General features: G+C 34.6%; 1 protein-coding gene across 1 annotated transcript in view; it reads right to left on the bottom strand.

Moving 5' to 3' along the window:
- SATB2 (SATB homeobox 2) overlaps positions 1-16,585 on the bottom strand; it is a 225,818-nt gene that overhangs the window by 28,633 nt on the left and 180,600 nt on the right. The gene's annotated exons all lie outside the window — the stretch shown is intronic.

Genomic DNA, 16,585 nt, shown 5'->3' with positions numbered 1-16,585 from the left:
AGGAAAAACAGGACATGGAAAGGACATATTAAAAGCCCACTAACTCCTATATAGCCCAGCAAACAAACCAGCTAGAAAAAAATATCCCTCACTTGATACCTAAATGCAATTTCAACTACCTAATGTAAAAGCATCCCAGGTATTTTTAAAAGTGATTGTAAAAAAAATAATTTTGCTAACTTGCTTTTGTATCATGCTCTGTAGGTTTCCTATCTACTATTTCATTTGATCCTCACAATAGCAGGACAGATATCATTATGTCCATTTTACAAATGAAAAAACTGAGGCTCAGAGAAGTAAGTGACTTTCCTGAGGGTGACCTGGCTAGCAAGTGATGGAGTCAAGACTTAAATGAGAGGTTCCTAGTCCTAGTCTAATGCTTTATTCACTTTCATGATCCCTTTGAGTCTGTTACCAAAAATACTTAAAAGAAGGGCTCCCTATGCATTTCTCCCATTCAATACAGCAATCCCCGTTGCTCAGATGGGCTATCCCTCAAGACACTCCTCAAGAACAAAGACAAGCTCTGACTTCTCTCCCCGGATACATGATTCTAATGCTGGTGGTATGAAAAAAGGTCAGCGGGCATAGCCACATATTCTTTTTTTATAGTTCTTTCATTTTCTAAGTATATTAACATGTTTCTCCATATTCTTTCTCTCTCCCAACTTCTCATTCCCACTTTTTTCTTAGCCCTGGCCTGCTCCATACTCTCATCTTTATTTACCTAAAGTGTTACTAGTCTTTGCACTAGGTACTCATTATACTCTAGATCCTTCCAAAAAAAAAAGTGTTACTTCCAAATACCATGGTCTGATAAAGCAGAATGAAAATATTTCAATTCTTGCTTTATTTTTCAAAAGAGATGCATAAAAATATCAAGAACAATAGAGTAATGATGGATGAAACATACAACAAATACAACAGAAATAAGTGTGTATGCAGGGAGTCTACCCTCTCCAAACAGCTCATACATAGCAACTAATAGTAGCAGATAAAGAGAAAAGATTGCATGTTTACTTGTTGCCATTGAGTTGCTTCAGTTGTATCTGACTCTCTGTGTCCCCATTTGAGGTTTTCTGGCAAAGAGACTGGAGTGGTTTGCCATTGCCTTCTCCAGCTCATTTTGCAGATAAGGAAGCTGAGGCCGACAGGGCTAAGTGTTTGCTCAGGTCACACAGCTAGTAAGCATCTAAAACCACATCTGAACTCAAGAAAATGAACCTTCCTGACTCCAGGCACAGCCCTCTAAATGGCTGCACCACCTAGCTACCCCTATTGTATATTTATAAACACATGTAATCTTTAATCAAAACGACTAGCAATAACTATCAAGGCAAAAGTTTAAACATCATTCCCTTTTGTATTATCACCAGAAGAAAAGTGACAACAAAATGTACTAGTGGGGGGAAAACGACATTTGGGTTAGTGTCATGACTACGAAACCGGATTGTTAGAAACTTGGTCCATGAATTCTGGTTTTGTGCCTGACTCACAAACCCTGATTCACAGCATGTCACCAATAGGAACAGACCTTAGAGATCATCAAATCTAACCCTCAAATTCTAATGGTGGAAAAAAAAATGAGGTTAAGCACTAGGCCCAATGGAGTTGGATCTCTTAACTTTGAGCCTTGTGTTCTTTCAATCACACCAGCATTCTTTTCTGGCTGACCCTGAACAAAATATCTTTGGCTCCATTTTGTCATTTTACTAATTATGTTGGTCCAAATATAGGTTATTCATGATTACAGACCATATACTTAAAATCTTGCTGACTTTTAATAATGGGAATGCAAAATAATTACACAATATATCCATACCAAAAAAAAAAAAAAGAAGTGGCATGTTACAATAGGACTTGGAGTAAAAGTGCCCAAGTTCAAATTCCAGCTATGTTAGTTCCTACTGTGTGACACTGGGTAAGCAACAACTTCTCTGATCCTTATTTTCTTCATCTGAGAAATGAAGACAACAGTACTTCTATTGCCTATTTCAGAGAGTTGTTGTGAGGATGAAATAATATAACTCATGTAAAACACAAAAATATATAGGGAGTTATGCAAGTGTAAGCTATTATTCCATATTTCTTTCCATTCAAATGAAGACATTTTATTCATTTGTATCATCACTGATTGTTTTATCTTCACAATTGCTTGGACTTCCCCAACTCAACTGAAACTGCACTTTTCCAAGTTACCAATGATTGCCTAATTGCCAAATCTGATGCCCTTTTCTTAGTCCTCTACCTTCTCAAATTATTTGATGTATTTGATAGTGCTGACCACACGTCTCCTAGAGCCTCTCTCCTCTTCTCCTCTTTCAGCTTTGTGACACTGTTTTCTCTCTCTCTCTCTCTCTCTCTCTCTCTCTCTCTCTCTCTCTCTCTCTCTCTCTCTCTCTCTCTCTCTCTCTCTCTCTCTCTCTCTCCTTCCCTCCCCCTCCCTATTCTCCTCCTATCTTTCTGACCACTCCTTCATCTCTTTTGGTAGTTCATCATGCCCCCTAACTACAGGTACTGACCAAGGATTTTTCATAGGTCCCCTTCTCTTCTCCCTCAATATTCTCAATAACATCAGCTCCAATGGGTTTATAACTATTATCTCTAAGCAGACAACTCACAAATCTATACATTAACCCATTTCTCTGCTGCCTTTCAGTCCCATATCACTAACTGTCTATCAGACATTTCAAGCTATATATTCTGGAGATATCTCAATCATATGGACAAGTTCAAATGGAACTTGAAATTGTCATCCTGTGATTTGGCATCATCTTATTTGTTCTCAACATGTCCAAAAACTGGACTCATTACCTTTCCCAAATCCTCCACCTCTCTTCTGAAGACATCATCTTTCTTCTAGTCTTCTAGGTTCGAAAACTCCTATTAACCTCCACTCTTTCTTTTCATGTTCATAGATCCAGTCAGTTACAAAATTTTATAGTTTCTACTTCCACATTATCTCTCATAGCCTATTCTACTTTCTTCTCACACATATAACACCTTAGTACAGGGCTCTATCAGCTTTTGCCTACATCATTATAACAGCTTCCTAATTGGTCTTTATGCCTCAAGTCTTTCAGCACTCCCATCTATCCTACACACTGTTGCCAAAATAATTTTCCTTAAGTTCAGACCTTATTGCCTACAGATTTTTACTCCATATTGCCTCTAGGTAATATGAACTTTTCTGTCTACCTATTAAAGCCCTCCACAATCTGGTCCCAATCTATCTTTCTAGCCAAATTGGACATTGCTTACCTTCCCACATTCTGTGATCCAGCCAAACTAGACTTATTTCTGGTCATCCTCCAACTCTCATTTCTATGCCTTTGCCTCATCCATCCCCCATAACTAAAATTCAGTTCTTCAGCAACTCCACTTCACAAAAACCCTCTCTTTCTTTCAAGTAGCATTTTATTTTTGAAGGCTTTTCTAATCCCCTCAGTGGCAGTGCCCTCTTACATAACTACTTTGTATTTAATTACTTTGCATTTATTTGTATTTATTCATTTTGAACTTATTCTACATATACTTATATACAAACTTGTCTTCACCTTTTGAATACAAGCTCTTTATGAATATGTATTTTTTTTCATTCTTTGTATTTGTACCTTCAATATTTAGCATAGTTCCTGGCACATAATAAATGGTGTTCAATAAATGTTTTTTTGATTTTCATTGTAATTTTATAACTAAGAACACAATTATAGGTCACACTCAGGTACTGAAAAGACTAGGATCATAGAAGTAGGGCCAAAAGAGACCTCAGAGATCATTGTATCCAATTCCCTCATTTTACAGAGAGACTAAGTAACTTGCCCAGGATCACAAAGTTAATAAGTATATGAGACACTATATGATCCTAGGTCTTCCTGACTTCAAAAACCAGTACTCTATCCACTAAACCACATTTCCTCTCTTGAATCAGATTTGGAGCAAACGTACTGCCTCTACTATGGTCAATACAGTGACTTAAAGAGTATATTATAATATGCCACAAGTTGAGGTCTAATGTAGGAATTTTTACCTTTGTCAATAATGTAAAGTATCATGAGGTTATTTTAAACAAAAATGTATGACTCGCAGAAGGTCAAATTTTTAGGAAACCAAAGTTCACTTTGCCCCCATGTTATAGGAATACTTCTGGAAGGAGTCATCTGAAGTCATCTAATATAATTTCAAACAGTGCTTTGCATGTAGTAGGCAAATTTACATCTCATTCTGGGTATTTTTGGGGGGGTAGAGATACACAAGATAATTATAATAATAACCAAGATAACAAAAACAAAGTGTAAGGTTTATAGTTCACAAAGTGCTTTTATACCAAGGATCTCTCGAGTCTTAAAGCAATCCTTAAAGCATCTCTATTTGATGGAGGAAGTTAACTGACTTGCCCAAAGTTACATCAATTAATAAGTGGCAGAACTGGTATTAAAAGCAAGCATCCTAGCGCCACATTTTCCACACCACCAGACTACCTAACTCATAGAAAGTATATTGCTTATAATAATAATAATGCAAAATTTAACCATCTGAGGCAGAATAAAACTACCTTTAACTAATAAAACTGATTTATCTTACGAAATGCTATTCTGATTTAAGTGAAAAATCACAGTACGTAATGTTCATTGATCATCAATACTTTCCCATGTAGCCTGTGCTAAATAAACATAATTATCTTCATAGTACAAAATAGTTTTCAGTATAAAATACATATTGATTCTAACAAGGCACAGTGCCAAACTTTCAAATGGAACTTGAAATCATCATCCTGTGATTTGGCATCATCTTATTTGTTCTCAGCACTGAACGTAAAGAAAAGAAAAAGCTTTTCAATTTTGCTTTGTGATGGAAATCTTAATATTAAACTTGCTTTGCGGGTGACAAATCTGCCACCTAGGTGGCAGAGTTAAAGGTTTCTCCAAGATAAATGACAGAAACAGAAGCAAATAATATAAGTAAAAAGCTTCTCAAACAGAAAACTCCAACGAAAACAATGAGGTAAAGGCCACTTGTCTTACTGAAAAATCAATGAAGACCAACTCACGAGAAGTTCCATAACCCTTCAATCTTCTGCAATTTTAAACATCTAACTGCTGGAATTAATAATTTCTCAGGAGAAACTCCATTACCAAGATGAGTTGAAGCTGACACTTCAGAACGACAACTTCAAGACTATAGTAGAAGGAAAGGGGGCAGCTGCTGGGGAAAAGACCTGGAGAACAAGTTAATGGAGGAAAGGGAAGACTAGAAATTGATTAAAAATAATAATTAATAATAGCATTTATATGATACTTTAAAATTTGCAAAACACTTCACATGTTATATTATCTGATCTTCACTATATATGAGGTAGGTACTAATATTATCGCCATTTTACAGATGAAGAAACAGACTGAAAAGTTAAGTAACTTGGCTGAGTGTGTAAGGCAGAATTTGAACTCAGCTCTTCTTCCTGATTCTCTCCACTGCAAGTCACAGGAGTATAAAGTATGACTAATGGTGTGGGGAAGAGAATCACAAGCAAAGACTTCTCAAAGTGCTCTTCTAAGTACTATTTATTCTGGGGCACTGTTCTCCAACTCCTCTATTCCTCTCTTTGCAATCACTCTAGTGAAGACTTACACTGGGAGAAGAATGGAAAAGGTAAAGGTGGAGAATAGCGCTAGTTACAGCGGTGATTCAGAATCTTACTGCATCAGTACCATCTGGATACCCTCACTATTAAGGGACACAATCTAATCCTTGTTGTCTCAAGGAACAGACTAGAAGAGTTTAGAACAGCAAAGGAATGCAGTAACAGCACTGAGCCTCCTCTCCTGGAGGAAAAAATTCTTAACAAGTACTTTTTTTGTTGTTGCAAATTTCCTATAGAAAAAAACCCAGCTCATTATGTAAGACAGACAAAAACCAAATGAGCAGTAGAAATTAAAAAGCATTTGAAGAGGATAATTACCTTATTGGAAAGTACTTTGAGAAGAAAAATGTATCCAGTTCCCTTGAGGAAAGTGAAACTATCACAAAAAATTTTACAAGGCTCCCTGAAATAATAATAGATCGATTTCAAGAACTTCAGGAATAGTCCAGAAGAAAAATCAAAGAATTAAGAGAAAATTTCAAAGAAAAAGGAGAAAATTTAGGGTTTTTAAGGAAGAAATGAAGAAGCCCAACAAGATACTATTACAGAAAAAAAAATCCACAATGACATTCTATTAACAGTAGATTTTCTCCAGAATAAAGACGCAGAGTTAAAATTAAAAAAATTACAGAAATAGAAGAAAAAAATAATGGAGCAAAATTTAAAAAAAGAATTGGAAGACCCACCTGTGGAGGAAGAGGTTGGGTATCTGTAAGGCAGAGTACAAATAAGGTGGAACAGGGAATTATAAATTCAAAGCATAATATCAAAAGGAATAAGAAAAAAGGAAAAAGATAGAGTAGACTCAGTGCAACCATACTAGGGTTTAGAATACTTTTCTTTACATCTCAATAAGAACTCCCATCGATAACTAGCTTTCTGAGAAATTCTACAGAATCTTTGAAAGAAAAGAATAAGGGAAGGGGCAGAAGGAAAACATCACTCTTTAAAAGGAGCATTATAAATTAACTTCACTAAAACAGAAGAACAAATGGGGGGGAGAAGAGGAAGGATTAACTGAACTAAGAAAGGGAAGGGCAAAGCAAGCAAAAGGAAGAGCAAACCCAAGAAATTAGGATGGGGCAACAGCTAAAGAGGGGGGAGGGCTTTGGAGAAGAGACTGACTTCAGATTAGCATAAGCAAAACAAGTGACACAAACTAAAATAGGTGAGATGTGTGTTCTTCTACGTGATTAATGGAAGAAAACACAAACTTGAGTATTATAACCCTAAATGTGAATGAATTAAATCCTCCAAGGAAAAAAGAATATAAGAGAGCAAAATCCAACAGTTTTAAATCTGTTAAGCTTCAAGTGATGCTAAAAAAGTAGGATTTACAATCATATCTCCAATGCAGCAGTAAATAAAAAACTGACAGTGAAACTATGTTATGCTTAGAGGCACCAGAGATGATTTAAGAAAAATTAGCAATATTAAATGTACATGCACAAAATTCTATAGTGTTATGTTCTTAAAAGAAGAACTAGGTGAATTACAAAAAACAAACAAACAAACAAAACAACATCGTGATAGTAACACAATTACAGCTAGTTATGTTAATATTCTTCTCTTGGAGGTGGAAAAAGCCATCAAAACGATAAACAAAAAGGAAAATATAGAGCTGAATGAATCACTGGATAAGCCCAATTTAACTACAGTATGACTACTTCTTAATGGAAATATTAAAGAATATAAACATTTCTTAGCATCCTATAGTACTCTTACAAAAATAATCATTTGGCATGGTATAAAAGAATCATAAATAAAGGTTAAAAAGGCATAATAACAACAATTTTATAAACCATAGCACAATTAGTAATGCTTAAAGTTATAATAAATAAGTATAGAAAAGACATAAAAATGTATACTTTATAGATCAAATCATAATAAAACTAGCAACATATAAAGGAAAATTTAAAGGAAATACAAACCTAAATGGAAACTAAGTAATGACATTACAAATAATGATTCAGCCAAAGAACAAATGATCAAAACTCTAAAAAATTTTGTTAAAGGTAATGATAACAATGAAACAACACACCAAAACTTTTGAAAGGTAACTAATGCATTCCTTGGAGAAAAGTTTCTGTCACTTATAACTTATATTACCAAATTAGAATAAGAGAGAATCAATTAACTTGGTGTGAAGTTAAACAGAACAGAAAAAAGTTAGCAACCCTAAAAAAATTACAAAAGTCCAGAAAGATACCTTAAAAATTAAAGAAAATAAAAAATGAAAAGATTATGAAATTTAAAAAAACCTAAGTGCTATTATAATAAAACTAATCAACAATTAGCTAATCCAATCAAGAAAAAGACCGAGAAAATAAAAGTACCAAATAAAAAAATGAACAAGGTAAATTTATGACATACAGAAGAAATAAAAAAGAAATGATCAGAAACCACTATGTATAAAAGATGATAAAACTCACATTTAAAGGAAACTGATAAAAAGACAACAAATCAACAAAACAAAACAAAAAATAGAAATCTTAAACTGCCTGATCTCAGAAAAAGAAATCCAGTAAGCTATGAATGAATCCTTGAAGGGAAAAAAAAACACAACCTGGATTAGATAGATTTTCAAATGAATTCCATAAGACATATAAGAACAATTAAAATTTAAGCTACAAAAAAATTCTCAAAATTAAAGACAAAAGGCACTCTATCAAGTTACCTTTTTGAAACAAATATGGTTGTAAGACTGAAACAAGGGAGAGAGAAAACTGAGAAAGAGTTCTTAGACCAATTTCACTAATGAATGAATATTGATTAAAATTATTTTTTACAATTTTGAAATTAATTTTTTAAAATCATTGTAAGTTGTCTACAGAAATAAATTCAGAGTGTAATTCACTACGGCCAAGTTAGATTCATGTCCAAATGTAAGGATTGTTCAGCATTAGAAAAACAATTAGCATACTTATTTTTTTGAAAATAATAAAGATATCAAAAACCATTTTTATTCCCCTAGATGCAAAAAAAAATCAAAAAAGTCTTTGAGCAAATACAACTCAAAGGGCCATATTTATTATGATTTTTAAAAATACATATTTTAGAACAATAGCTAGCATTGTTTTACATTGGGGGAAAAAAACAGGTAGGAATAGGGCAAAAGAAGTATGTTTCCCCTCTTCACTAATTATTTCACACAGTTCTAGAAATGCTAGCTATAGCAATAAAATAACAGAGCAAAATCAAAGGTTATAACTATCAGCAAAGAAGAGACAAAATTATCTCCATTTCATGTGGCATAATTGTATACTTAAAATACTCCAAAGAATCAGAAAAAAAATGTGTTCAATAATAGCTTCAGTAAGTTAGCAAAATACAAAATTAATTCACAAGTGATATTAATAATTTGCATTGATAATGAAATTATCAATGTTTCTATACAGTATTAAACAAAAGTAGGAGGAAAAGACAAGATGAATTCTATATAAAAGAAATACAAAATAAATAAATTATCTGGAAGCTAACCAACTAACATTCACACAAGATTACATAAATACAACTTCAAATCACTCTTTACAGAAAGAAAGGAAACTACATAAATGAATATCCACTCCCTATTATTGGTATTACCATACCAACATAATAAAAATGACAACATTACCTAAATTAATTTATAAATTTAGGTCAATACCAATCAAATTACTGGTAATATATTTTTTTAAAAATAACAACAAAATACATTTGAAAGAATAAATGGTCTAGAATTTCAAAAGACAGTATGAAAAAAGTCCAAATGGAACCAGGCTTTGAATTATATTGTAAAGCAATAATCATCAAATGAATAGGTTCTGGTTAAAAAAACAAAAAAAGAAGATCATGGAATAAACCATATAGGCAAGAAACAAAAGAAATCAAAAGAGTAGTCCAGTGTCTGGTAAACTCAATGATATGGATTACTAGAGAAAAAGATTCTTTTTAGACAAAAACTTATGTAAAAACTGGGAATCAGTTTAGCAGAAATTTTCTTTAGATAAGCATCTTACATCATTTACCACAATAAGCTCAAAATAAACCTGAATATAAAAGCTGCGTGTGTGTGCATAAATATATATAGAGAGATATATCAATCTCTCTCTCTCTCTCTCCATATATATATATATATATATATATATATATATATATATATGCATATATATATGTATATATATAGCTCTGTATTAAAAAAAAGGAATTAATTGGTTACCTTCTACAGCTATGGCTAGGGGGAAAAGTCTTGAATACACAAACCGTAGAGAAATTCACAAAAAAAAATAATTTGGACTCTCTAACATTTAAAAGCTTTCGCATGAATAAAATCAATAAAGACAGAATTTAAAAAAAAAACAGTAAAGGGGTAAAATATTTATATCAAATGTTACTGATAAATTCTAAGATTCAAGATATGTAGGTATGGGACTTGAATACATAAGACCAAGAACCCTTCCCTAAAACATTAACAAACAAATGACACGAATAAGCAGTTCTTTAAAAAAATATTCAAACTATAAATGAGCATATGAAAACATGCTCCAAATCACTATTAAAAAAATTCAAATTAAAATAGTTTTGCAGTTTCACTTCACATCATAAAAATTGATAAAAATGATAAAAGATGGGAAATGCTAATGTTGAAGGGTCTGTGTGTAAACCCAATGTAAATATACTGATGTACCATTGGCAGAGCTGTGGAGTGGTTTCAATTCACTCCCAGATGCAAGGATGGTTTAGCATTAGAAAAACAATCAGCATAACTAATTTTCAAAATAATAAAGATATCAAAAACTACATTATTATTCCCTTAAATGTAAAAAAATACAAATATAACACTCATACTTTTAAAACAACTAAAAGCAATCATGGAAAGGGCCATCTTTATTATGATCAAAAAACATATATTTAAAAATACTAGCTAGCATTTTTTACAATGAAGGGGAAAATGTAGAAATTTTCCCAGTATGAATAGGACAAAGCAAATATGTTCCTCTCTTCACTAATTATTTTACATGGTTCTAGAAAAGTTAGGTATAGCAATAAGATCAACAGAACAAAATCAGAAATTATAAACATGAAGAAATAAGAGACAAAATTATTTCTATTTTCCTAGAGATAATAGAGAGCCACTGGAGTGTATCAAGCAAGGAAGAGACATGGTCAGATCTATGCTTTGGGATTATTACTTTGGCAGCTGTGTGGAGGGAATAGAACAGAGTCAGGAAACTGCGGCCTATGGGGTCAAACTTGGCCTGACACCAATTTCAATTTAGAATTATAAAAAATCCTCCTAAATTGTCTACAGAGATATATTCAGAATAAAATTCACTATGACCAAGTAAGATTCAAGGTAAGATTGGTTCTCACATTTTTAAGTGGTTTGCCAACAGCTAGAGACAGAGAGACCACTTAGGAAGCAATAGTCCAGGGGAGAGGTGATGAAGGCATAGAAGCAGAAAGAAGGGGATGAACATGAGATATATGGGTAAGGGAAAACTGATGAGACTTGTCAAACTTGGAAATGTGGGGTGAGGTTGTGAACCTTTGTGGATGGAAGGATGATTATGTCCTCCACAGAAAGAGGAAAGTTCATAAGAGGTAAGGATTTTGAGGAAAAGATAATGAGCACCATCACTAGAAAGGGCTCATTCAGGAAAATGGGAGAAGGGAGACAAAAGAGGTCAATAAAACATTTTAAAGGAGATCAAATTTCATAGAAATATGAAGTGACTCGACCTAAGACACCTAGAAAAAAAATGAAAGCAATAAACAAACAAAAAAAAGTCTAATTTCTTGGCTACTTACTCTAATTACCAGAAAATTCTTACTTCAAAATTTGGACATTAACAAATGAAGATATCCAGGAAAGGCTCCTTTCTAATGTTTCCTAGTCTTTGTGAGCAAGAGGATTAGGATTAGCCCACCCAAGAATAAAGCTTTCTGTATCCCCTGATAATTTCCTGAATCTCAATGGAATGACAAATTTAAAACCTTAAGTCAATCAGACCAAATGCCCAAAGGAGGGGGGGGGGGATGCTTTTTTTAATTTGAAAGAATTGATGCACATTGTTTGTTACTGTTGTTCTTGTTACTGGAGGACGAGGTGGGGCAAGAAGAATAGGCAGAATTTGAACCTATGATTTCATCAGTGTAGGGAACTCCCAATTAGGCAACTGCCTCTTATCAATGCAGATTTGCAACTGCTCTGAAACTTAGAGTCTTAGAAAAATGTTTAGGGCCCTAAGAAATTAAGTGACTTATCCAGTGTCACACAACTTGCATTCATGATGCATAATTTTAACCCAGGTTCTCCTAACTCTGAGGCTGGCTCTCCTCTATCAACACAGAATTTAGTAAATATTCAGAAGTCTAGTGTGGTGTTTCTTTGTTGGTCAGGCACTCCTCCAACCTCCTCAAATGAAGATAAAGCACCTGAACATAACTACTGCATTCATCCATTTAAAATAGCAAGTGTTCATTTGCATGTGTGCACTGGCCTGGAGTGGGATTTCAAAATCCTGGAGCCACATTCAAATAGCAGGCTTTGAACACAGAGCCTGGGATGAATCCAAGAAGGAAGAAATCTGTCTCCTAGTAACCAGGTGCCTGGATTTGCAAACTTCCTTTTCTAGTTAGTCATTTATGTATTAGTAATTTGCCTTTTTTTTGTAACAACAATTAACAAAACAATTTCTAGGACATGCTGATGATGCAGATAAGGATGATAGAAGCTTTAAGAAGGTAATGTAAATGCAAAATGATTTTCAGGATTAGAAATACCATTCCCATCCTGGAGGTGGGTCTGATGCCAACATGATGCCAAATCACATGGACAAAAGTGAAGAATGCAACCATTCCAATTATTTAGTGTTATACAGGACACTGAATATACTTAACAAGTTCAGGTATGGCTATGTTTTATTATTTTTTTAATTTGCTTTAGATGAATCACTAAACTGTTTGGTTTTGTTATTGTTGTTGTTGTTTGTGGATGCCCCCCCACCCATCCTTACAAATTGCTATTATTTGGCCACTTAAATACCTTTATAAAATGAAAAGCAACTCTCGTACTCCAATAATTATTTTGATTGAGCCTCTGATTTTACCAGTGTAGAAATCTCCTAATGAATCATAGACTCTAGGAAGCCAATTAGTATGCACTCTGTCACTTAAAGGGTTGCCAGGGAACACTTAGAGGTTAGGTGACTTGCCCAGGGTCACACAGCCAGTAAGTACCAGGGACAGGTCTTCCTAACTCCAAGACCAACTCGTAATCCACTATGCCACATTGTCTTTCCACACTAATTACAAGAAATTTAAACGTGTGTTTTTAAATCCCTGAACAACTCAAGTTGGTCAGCAAACATTAAGATAGGACAAATTTAATATATTGGTAACTGTCACTGATGACACCCATTCTAAAGGACTTTAAGAGAAACCCTAGTTTTCAAACTGTAGCAGCTGCAAGCTCAAGATGAACATGGTTACAAAATAACTCACGGAAAAAAAACACTCTGATGGAAACCTAATAAAGCAATAAGGCACAACTGGCACAGGCACAATTTGGCCAGTGCCCCCAGTCAAGCCTGTTCAGTGACCCATTCATACCACGAACAAGACCCTTTGCTTTCTACCACATTAAGAGAGAAATGTGGTCAAAGCAAGGACTAGCAGTCAATACCTTCTTTGGTTCTTCAGTCTCCAGCCCTGACTTCAGGCAAGGTTTAATGTTTCGGCTCGAGTTTTCACAACGAAAGGTAGAGTTGCTAATAATGAATACTTTGACCCAATTGGGTTTTTTTGGTCACATGTCAAGGATATTCATTAACTTTTTGGGCCTCAGGTGGTAATAACAACTGAAAACACAATTATAGAACTATAACACCATAACATTTAAAACCACAAGTTATAATTAGGCCCCAGACCTGTCGGGATGAAAAGAAAATATATTCTTTTCACTTGATGTTTGACTATATCTTGTCACTTAGTTTATACTGCCTAAAATTGAACTATAAACTCTCAGTGTATAGCTCATATTTATTTTACAAAGTATTTTTGAAGCACTTTGTCCATGAAATAGGAAATAAAAGGTGATTCCTAACATTTTAGAGAGCTGGAAGTAATGTACCAGAGGGATATACTGAATTTGATACCATATATATAAAGAGGGTTTATTTCCGGCAATTGGTGGGTGACTGCATGTGACATAAAAGCTTTATGTCACTCTATAGAGTGATTTCAAACCTTGGAGGAACACCCAAGAACCATCTCATCACCTCAAGGGGGTGGCATGGAAGGAGGGAGGGAAGAAGCCTCATGGCCTGGCCTTGTGAAGCCAGACAGTGGAGGTACATGGCAAAGGTCTTTCAGAGAATAGTCCTCCCCAGATCACATGTGCTAGGCCAACTACATTCAACAGTCTCAAGAGTTCTGCTATATTTACGTGCCAGCTGGTTCCACTCATTTTTCTTCATTTTTCATATTATGATTGCAATAAATAATTAATCCACAGCTTTGTAACTTGCTGACAAATATAAATGCAGCAGTATCACTCAGAGACATTGTGAAAAAAAAAAGGTTATGTGAATTTTTTTTCCTTTTTAAGCAGGCTAAATTATCAAGGACATCAATTAAAAATATAAACCCTTATCTGTAATCACACTGGGGGCAAGATCTAAGTGCTGAATAGAATCTTTTATCAATTAATTGCTGTTTAGCTTTACATTGCTCTTTACAATTTACACAGTATTTGATCATAACCTGAGGAGCCAGAGAGCCCAAATGTTATTATCTTCATTTTGCAGATGAGAAAACTGAGACTCAAAGAATTTAAATAACTCAGCCATAGGTATGCATGAGTTGAAAATAAAACAAAATAAATAAATTACCAGACACAAATCAATTCCTGATGATTTTCTTAGGCATATAAAATGCTTTTAGTCCTACTTTCAAAGGAGTCTACAAGGGCTGGCATATCATCAAAAACATAGTCAAACCCACAGATCCACCAGTCACCTATTGACACTATTTCATTCAAGCAAAGCAACTTAAAAAACAAAACAAAACACAAGTTTTAGAAGCTCACAGTAACGAGAAACAACAAACAATGAATAAGGTGAACAGGAGTGGTTCAGGGGTCTTCATTAGAGATCTTATATCCTGTCCTTGTTCTTGCTTCAAAAGCCTCTCTGAACATCTGAGTTTCATAGTTACTCTATAAAACACATGTTCACTGGTATCTAGAATAAGTTACGTTTCACTTAGTACCTACTCATTTCAACATGGATTTTAATTGTGCCCTAGACTTGCTATCCTCAAAGTATAGACTATCAATGGTCCCTTGATTATCAAGACCCTCCAAGTGGCTTATTTAAAATCCTAGGGTTAGATGTTCTGGTATTTGGGTGAGGCTCCTGTCTAGTCTAGGAAAGGAGAATAATGAATAGGTCTCAGCTCATGGATACTAAGTCTGAAGACTACCTCGGCATTTGCTCATTGCTTTGGAGGTCACTGTGAAAAAAAAATTTAATCAATCATATCCATACCTGGTAGAAAAGAACATTGCATTTGGAATCAGTAGTCCTGACTTCTAGTCCTAGTCACACCAGTGACTAGTTTCATAACTTGAATAAGTTACTTAATATTGCTAGATTTCAGTTTTCCCATCTGTAAAATGAGTAGGTTGGGATAGAGCAGGGGCTTTTAACCTTTTGTGGTGTCACAGACCTCTCTGACAGCCTGGTGAAGCCTAGGGATTCCTCAGAATAATTTTTTTTTTAAATGTCTTAAATAAAACAGGGTCACAAAAGAAACAAAGTGACTTGAAATACCATTATCAAAATATCTTAAAAAACAATTACTAGACCACAGGTTAAGAAACCCTTCGGTTAGATGATCTCTAAAGTCCCTTCCAGATTCAGTGCCTATGATTCTAAGAGGGAGAACTATTTGCTCTGAGTTTTCTTTTGGAAATTCACAAACCATTGCCTGAAAGCGCCAAGCAGAACAACACTCAGCTTGGCTAGGAAGGGTTGCATTAGACCCATTTTTTTGGGGGTGCTCTTTACCAAGGTAAAGGTGATCACCCCTGAGGAAAGAGAAAAGGAAGTATTGAGAGAAGAGGTACAATGGAAGGAGCTATATCTGATGTAGATGAACGAAGTGATGTGAGAAATTCCAACATTCTTATCTTTCCCTTCTTGCCAGGAGCCCAGCAGTGTCTGCACGTGAAGCTATACACTTCTTTTGCTTTCCCTCTCCTTAATGGATCAAATATCTGAGAGCTGAAGTGGACCAAAGGGAGATGTCCCTAGAATTTCTTCTTCGGTGGTAGATGGGGGTTGGTGATCTGTCAGCTAAGTCTTCCCTCATCTAGAAATATTGGTCTAAGAACAGCCTACTAGTTCTTTCTGGGGTAAATCAACTTATTTCAGAAATAAATGCCCTTTCTCTCACAGAAGATGAAATTAAGGAACCAAAAAAATCCAAACTATTAAAAAATTGCTATTTCCTGATTTGGTAAATAGATAAGTCCATTTGATCATGATCTTGACAAAACACCAAAAACCTAGATATCAGATGACTTAGGCAGAACATTAATAAGTTAGGTTAAGACCCCCCAGTAGCTGCTTCTTTCTCCTGTCTTAGCGAAATCATTCCTTGAGGATATTTCTAGATTAATGAAAGTCTACTGTTGCAATTAAAACCATTATCTATTCTGCATAGATATGACATTCTATGTGAAGGGATTTGGGATTGTGATATCGTAGATAAAAATAACTCTAGTTTGGCAGTAGATGGCAGGATTCAGGGTCAAGGGATCTGGGTTTGAATCCTGACTACATAGAAGAAGGTGGATCAGTTGGTCTCTGAGTCTCTTCTAGCTCTAAATCTTCCTATCACTATTTCTGCGCAGATGCATAAACAGGTGGGCATTCTCAGAACTCAGGACATCTGCCT

This window comes from Phascolarctos cinereus, unplaced genomic scaffold (assembly GCF_003287225.1).
Source record: "Phascolarctos cinereus isolate Bilbo 61053 unplaced genomic scaffold, phaCin_HiC Scaffold_726;HRSCAF=1367, whole genome shotgun sequence".
NCBI classification, from domain to species: Eukaryota; Metazoa; Chordata; class Mammalia; order Diprotodontia; family Phascolarctidae; genus Phascolarctos; species Phascolarctos cinereus.
The sequence above is the reverse complement of the archived record's forward strand: the minus strand, read 5'-3'. Positions and strand labels throughout refer to the sequence as shown.